Consider the following 7,556-nt stretch of genomic DNA (forward strand, 5'->3'; position numbering starts at 1 on the left):
GTAGTTGTATTAAAAATCTGAAAAATACTGTTTAAATATTCCCGATCCTTGTTTTCACTTGTTATTGAATTCTTGATAATTTAATGCAATATATATGTGTGTGTGTGTATGTGTGTGTGTGGGGGGGGTCTTATCAAGTCAAATTTGTGGCCCCAAGTGCCTTTCAGAGTGATTCCATCCACTGGAGTTTAGTGGGTTAAAGAAACCTAACACTTCCTCTCCTAGTAGCTTTCCTCCTCAGTACTCAGTCTCAGTTGGGATTCCCACTTCCCTACTTCTTCCCCATTTTTGGGGGGGGGAGACGATGGGAGAGGGTTTATAAAGGTTTATTGAGGGGACAGGAGGTGGGCTCTGGGCTGTCCTTTTTGGCGGCAGTTTTCCTCAGGGCCACCAGCACGTTGCTCAACTCCTCCCCATTCCTCTTGGCATTGCTGAACTTGAGTGCCTGCTTGTCCTTGGACACCTTGAACAGCCAGTTATACGGTATGCTGCTCCTAGGGCGCAGAGCCGCACACCTCCCTCATCATGTCCGGCACAAACTTGGTGTGCTTGGTGAGGGGTCCAGGCTGTGCCTCAACTGGCTCACGTTCTTTGTCACCTTGTGGCCATTGTTGAGGACCACCACCATGGGGTAGTGCGGAGCTGTGGCTGCAGCTCTCCAGTGGCAGCTGGGACAGGAAGCCCCACTTTTTCACTTCTATGCTGGGATTTTTGTCTGGCTGGAGTTTATGTGGTTCTTGTGCATGCTGTAACCACTGTTGTGAATTAATATGAGGAACCCCCCAGCTGTCTGGAAAAACTGTCTCCTTATGCTCTTCTACCACCTCGCCTTACAATCTTTCCACCTTCTCTTCCACAATGATCCCTGAGCATTGGATGGCAGAGGTTTGGTATTAGAGTCTTAAAAACTGTTCTCTAGTTGGCTAAGAGGGCTTACTACTTCACTGAGCAAATTAGACAGTGGAGTTTTAGTGTAAGAACATTTTAGAGGAGGATGTGGTAGTAAGGGAAATAAAATTGCATGCCTTTTACATCCAATTTTATGACTCATATTTCTAAACACTATAGTTCACAGGAATTCATCCCCTTATTAAAGTAATTGCTGTGGAAACAATTGAGCGGAATAAAAGAGTACCTTTGTTCATACCCTGAGGAACTGAGCCCAGGAGGTATGTCCTGGGCCCCAAAGAGCTGCACAGTGAATCCGGAGGCAGAAACTGAGCCGGTGGAGTGATCCCAGGTTCAGAGTGGGGCTGCACAGTGAATCCAGAGGCAGAGGGTTCTTAAGAGAGTTCTCATGCAAACATGAATGGGTATCTGATCTTGAATAGTCATGGATTTTGTAAAAGGTGAAGTTCATCAAAAAGCCCTGGCTTTAGATCACACACACAGAGTCCTTACCAACTTAAAAGAGAAAGATTTATTTTGGCTCATGAACCCAGTCCACCATGACAGGAAGGCATGGTGACAGGAATGGCTCACAGCTATGGCAGAAGCAGCACGAGGCAGAAAACATACGCAGGCCTGGAAGCTGTAGTAGGCTATGACCCTCAGGGCCCACGGCTGGAGTCTTCTGTCAGTTAAACTCTGTATCCCAGTGGTGCCATAGCTTTCCCAAATAATACCACCATCTGGGGCCCAGGGGAGGTCACAGGATCCTTTGGGAACATTTCATATCCAACCCTTAACATTCTACCCCTACCATTCATAAGCTTGTGGCCATTGAATCATGCAAAATGTATTCAGTCCGGACTCACAAGTTCCTATAGTCTTAGCAACCTCAAGACTATTTTAATATCCAACTTTCAAAGCTATTCTAAAAATGTTTCTCAGATGCTGGGAGAGGTTAGTGAGAGGAGGGAAGGATTTGGGAAAGTTTGGATAATAGGTAAACAATTACATAAAAAAGGGTTAAGGTTTAGTGTCCTCAATTCAGCAGGATAGTATATTTAACAATAATTTACTGTCAAAAGAAAATACTGGTGGACATAAAATGACAAATAAGTCCTAGTACAACAGGGGGTGATTTCTACTCTATAGCCTCATCTTTAGATGTGTCGTTCCAAACTGAAAATCAACAAAGAAACTTCAGGGTTAAACTACACTATGGGCACTGGAGAGATGGCCCAGTGATTAAGAGCACTAGGTACTCTTTCAGACAACCTGGGTTCAATTCCCAGCACCCATATGGTGGCTATCAACCATCTGTAACTCTAGTTCCAGGGGACCCAGTGCCCTCTTCTGACCTCAGCAGGGACAACATGACATGGGTACACTTACATATATGCAGGCAGGACATTCATACACATAAACTAAATAATAAATAAAATATTTTAAAACTATAGTATAGATCAAATAATCTCATCAGATCTGTACAGACTATTATATCCAATAGATACAGGGCACATATTCTCAGCAAAGCATAGAAACTTCTCTAAAATTGATTACATTATAGGTCACAAATGAAGTCTTAAAAACAAAAAATGGAAATATTTTTGGAACAGCTTTTAATTATTTTTTGACAATGTTATACATGTGTACAATGTGTCTTGATGTAACCCACCTCCAACTCCCCCCTCCCATTGCCCCTGGACACCCTGCAACATGTCTCCACTCACCTCGTGTTCTTTTTTTTTTTTTTTTACAGTAGAACACACCAAGCCCAATTGGTGCTGCCTGCTAGAATATTGATGCAGGTCACCATAGCTTCATTGAGTTCATTAGTGGAATGGCCGTGTCATGTCCAGAAAACAGCATTTCACCGCACTGCAGCTGAAACAATTTCTTATATCTTATCAGATCCCAGTGCAGTAAAACCAAAAATCAATATTAAGAAAAACTACAGAAATCACACAAACACAAGGAAACTGAAAACATGTTCTTTTAAAATACTTTTCATTGACTTTTAATTCTTACATGTAAAAGTGTGTTGCCCACATGTATGTAAGTATACCACATGCATGTAAAATCTGCAGGGGCCTGAAGAGGGCATTACATCCCCTAGAACTGGAGTTGCAGGTGGTTGTTAGCTGCCATGTGGATGTTGGGAACCACACTCAAGTCCCTAGTAAGAGCAGTCAGTGCTCAGAACTGCTGAGCCATCTCTCCTTCCCCATAACATGTTCTTGAGTCAACAGTAGGTCATTGAAGGAATCAATAACTGAATTTATAAATATTTCCAGATTCAAATGAAAATAAAGTGCAACTTACAGGAACCTTCGGGATACAGTTAAAGCAGTTCCAAGAGGAAAGTTAATCACTATGAGTGCTTACATTAAAAAGTCAGAACCACCCTAGCTGGGCTTGGTGGCACATGCCTTTAATCCCAGCAGGCTGATCTTTGTGAGAATGAGGCCAGCCTGATCTACACAGTGTGTTCCAGGTCAGCTGGGGGTACAGGGAGACTGTCTCAAAACAACAACAGCAACAGTCAGAAAGTTCTTAAATAACCTAATGATGCACCTCAAGATCTTAGAAAACCAAAAATAATTCAAATCCCAAAGCAGCATAAGGCAAGAAACATTAAAATTGGGGGAGAAATCAATGGAATGGAAAAAAATGAATAGTACGTAGTACCTAACAAAGACTTGGTTCATTGAAAAAATAAACAAGATGAACAAATGCCTAAACTTACCTAAAGAAAGTAAGGAAAGACCCAAATTAATAAAATTAAAGATGAAAAGGGAGAGATTACTATAGATTCCAAAGAAATCCAGGGAATCATTAGGGGGTACTTTAAAAACTTATAATACTAAAAACTGGAAAATCTCGAATAATTGAATGCATTTTAGGGATGTATTATATGACATTAAATTAAGAGGATACGAACAACATAACAAATCTATAACAATTAATGAGATTGAAGCAGTAATAAAAAGTCTCCCAATAAATAAAGGCCAAGAACCTGATGAATTCACTGCCAAATTCTAGCAAAACCTTACAGGAGAGCTTACCCTCACCCTCCTCTGGAGTGAAACGTGCTGTCCACACTACACTCTTACTCAGTACAGTGATTGAACTCTTAGCCAGAGCAACAAGACAAGAGAAGGAAATACATGGAGGTAGATGGGAAAGGAAGAAGTCAAATTAGGCCTATTTGTGGTGAACACAATAGTATATTTAAAAGACCCTAAAGACTCCACCAGAAAATTCTTGAAATTGATAGATTCTGTCATCAAACTTCCAGAAGCAAAGTTCCCCTGCTTCCCTGGGTTGCACGGCCCACCAGCCTCTTTCCTGGACACCAGGGCTGACCTCTCGGCCAAGGGTCATCCCAACTCCTTAATAGTAGGGGACTTCATAGTCCACTGTCTCTATTAGATAGGTCAACAGGGCAGAGAGTTAACAGAGAATTAAACAATACCATATATCAAATGGACCTAACAGACATCTACTGAGTATTCCACCCAAGCACCAAAGAATATACTTTCTATTCAGCGCCCCATGGAACCTTCTCCAAAATTGACCATATACTGGAGCACAAAACAAACCTCAACAAATACAAAAAGATTGAAATAATTCCATGCATTCTATCAGACCACAATGCAATAAAGCTTACAATCAGCACCCAAAGAAATCCTAATCACCACATGAACACATAGAGATTAAACAACACACTCCTGAATGATGAGGGAAGAAGCCATAGTTACCACATGAATGTATGGAGATTAAACAACACACTCCTGAATGATGAATGGATCAAAATAGAAATTAAGAAAGAAATAAAGAAATAGTTTCATTCCGGGACCTAAATGAAAAGGACAATGCAACACAACAAAACCTCTGGGACACGCTGAAAGCTGTCCTTAGAGGGAAGTTTATAGCTCTAAGTGCCTACATCAAAAAATCAGAAAGAACACAAATAAATGACTTAACATTGCAACTCAACACACTTGAAAAGCAACAACAAATGAAACCCAAACCCAGCCGACAAGAATAAATAACAAAAATCAGGGCAGAAATTAATGAAATCCAAACAAAGAAAACAATACAAAGAACTAACGAATTACAGAGCCGGTTCTTTGAAAAGATAAACAAGATTGACAGACCACTGGCCCAGTTAATCAAAAGAAAGAAAGAGCACCTCCAAATCAACAACTCTATGGCCTTAACACCCAAAAGGAAAGTATAACCAAAGATTAAAGGGGCCAATACAATTTTTAAGAGTCCATATGTATAGCTAAAGGCTACATAACAAGCAACAATGCCAGATAGGCGATACCTTCTTTTGAGTTGTTGGCCAGGATGGCCCAAGGGACCCCCAAATAGTAACCCAGCATAGACCTGGGAAAATGAACAGCAGACCCCAATCTTATCTAAAGGAATATTGACAACTGATTGCTGCTAGATGAGGAATAGCTGACCTTCCTAAAACAAAGACCTCTAGATAGGCTGACTAGATTCCCCAGATGGACAAGTGGTGGGGAACAGCTTGGGGTGGGGTGGGGGGTGACAACACAGAGGACAGTAGCAGGGATAACAGAGTATAAGGGCTTTAGTCAGGCGAGGGAGACTATGGGAGGGTGCCATCTGGGAAGTGGGTATATAGTTGAACATGATGGTTTGGGATGTTCTGTGTGATATACACACAGAAAAAAAATCAATGAAATTTTTTAAATGTATTATATTTGAGGAGGAAGCATAAAAATTTATTTCATTAGTAGAGGTGATAAACATTACCATTGAAATCTACCCGATGACTTTATAGACATGCACAGGTGCCAAGGATCCGAGTGCAACCAATTATGACTAGTAATAATCAGATACAGATTAGAGACCCATGCACCAACATCCCAGTGTTATTAGCAAAAAGAGTAAGCTATACTGAGTTCAATATTGTATAATTCTATTAATTCAACAGAGAACCTAAAAATTTTATAGCCACTTTTGAAAGAGCTATATCTGTGCTCTGGAAACTGTTATTGAACATATTAAATCTGTAATGATATGCTTCTTCTAAAAAAATAAAAAATACTATTTTAAAAAATGTAGGAAACAACATAGTTTAAAATGAAATGGAGATCTTCTTTAAAGGGTAAAAACTCATTCAATTTTATATCTTACAGGGTTTATACTGAGTTCAATATTGTATAACTATTAATTCAACTGTGAACCTAAAAGTTTACAGCCACTTTTGAAAGAGATGTATCCTTGCTCTGGAAATTGTTACTGAATATGTTAAAGCTGTAATGAAATGCTTCTTCTAAGGATGTTATTATTACATAATTTGAGACCTATAATAATTTGGTCAGAGGGACATAAAGGACACTTTTTGCTCCTTGCCCTCCTAGGTCCACTAGTTCCAGGGGACTATGAGCATCTCTCAAAATGTCCTGTAATGGTGGTGGGTCACCTGTCCTTTTGATCAAGGAGGCCGAGGAGACCCCACCAGATGGACTTGAACCAATGTCCAGTCTACAAAGAAGAGGGTCAACACAGAGGAATCATTTCCTCCATGCTTCCAAGCAAAGCCAACCATGGCGGAACTGGTGAAAGAAAGGAGCCAGTGGCTCCTCCCAAGCCCGTGACCCCTGAGGAACAGGTCCTCAAACCACCTTAAGAGTAAAAATAAATTGGTTTATCTGGGCCAACTGTATGGCCTTAAACACCCAAAAGGAAAGTATAACCAAAGATTAAAGGGGCCAATATAATTTCTTGAGAGTCCATATGCATAGCTAAAGGCTACATAACAAGCAACAATGCCAGACAGGTGATACCTTCTTTTGAGTTGTTGGCCAGGGTGACCAAAGGGACTCCCAGATAGTAACCCAGCATTGAACTGGGAAAATAAACAGCAGACCCCGATCTTATCTAAAGGAAAACTGACAACTGATTACTGCTAGATGAGGAACAGCTGACTCTCCTAAAACAATGACCTCTAGATAGGCTGACTAGATTCACCAGAAGGGCAAGTAGTGGGAAATGGCTGGGGGTGCTGACAACACAGCAGACAGTAGCAGGGATATCAGAGTATAAGGGCTCTAGTCTGGGGAGGGAGGCTATGGGAGGGTGCTATTTGGGAAGTGGGTGTATAGTCTAATGAGATGGTTTGGGATGTTCTGTGTGATATATACACAAAAAAGTCAACAATTTTTTTAAAAAATGTATTATATTTGAGGAGAAAGCATGGAAATTTATGTCATGCTAATTAGTGGAGGTGGTAAACAATACCACTGAAATCTACCCCATGACTTTATAGACATACACAGGCGCCAAGGATCCAAGTGCAACTGATTATGACTAGTAATAATAAGATACATACAGATTAGAGATGCAAGTGCCAACACCTCGGTGTTAGTAGCAAAAACGATGAGTCTTTCTGCAAGGAACAGCATATTCTAAAATGAAATGGAGATCTTTTTCAAAGGTTAAAAACTCATCCAATTTTACATCTTACAGGGCTTATACTGAGTTTAATATTGTATCACTGTATTAATTCAACTGTGAACCGAAAACTTAAACCCACTTGTGAAAGAAATGTACTCTTGCTCTGGAGTGTGTTACTGAATATGTTAAAGCTATAATGAAATGCTTCTTCTAATCATGTAGTTATTAAA

The 7,556-nt window shown here is 40.4% G+C and overlaps 1 pseudogene; it reads right to left on the reverse strand.

The window, feature by feature from the left end:
* Positions 1-316: 316 nt before the first annotated feature.
* LOC103751692 overlaps positions 317-7,556 on the reverse strand; it is a 29,817-nt pseudogene continuing 22,577 nt past the window's right edge.

This window comes from Nannospalax galili, unplaced genomic scaffold, assembly GCF_000622305.1.
Source record: "Nannospalax galili isolate Female #2095 unplaced genomic scaffold, S.galili_v1.0 scaffold267, whole genome shotgun sequence".
Classification (NCBI taxonomy): domain Eukaryota; kingdom Metazoa; phylum Chordata; class Mammalia; order Rodentia; family Spalacidae; genus Nannospalax; species Nannospalax galili.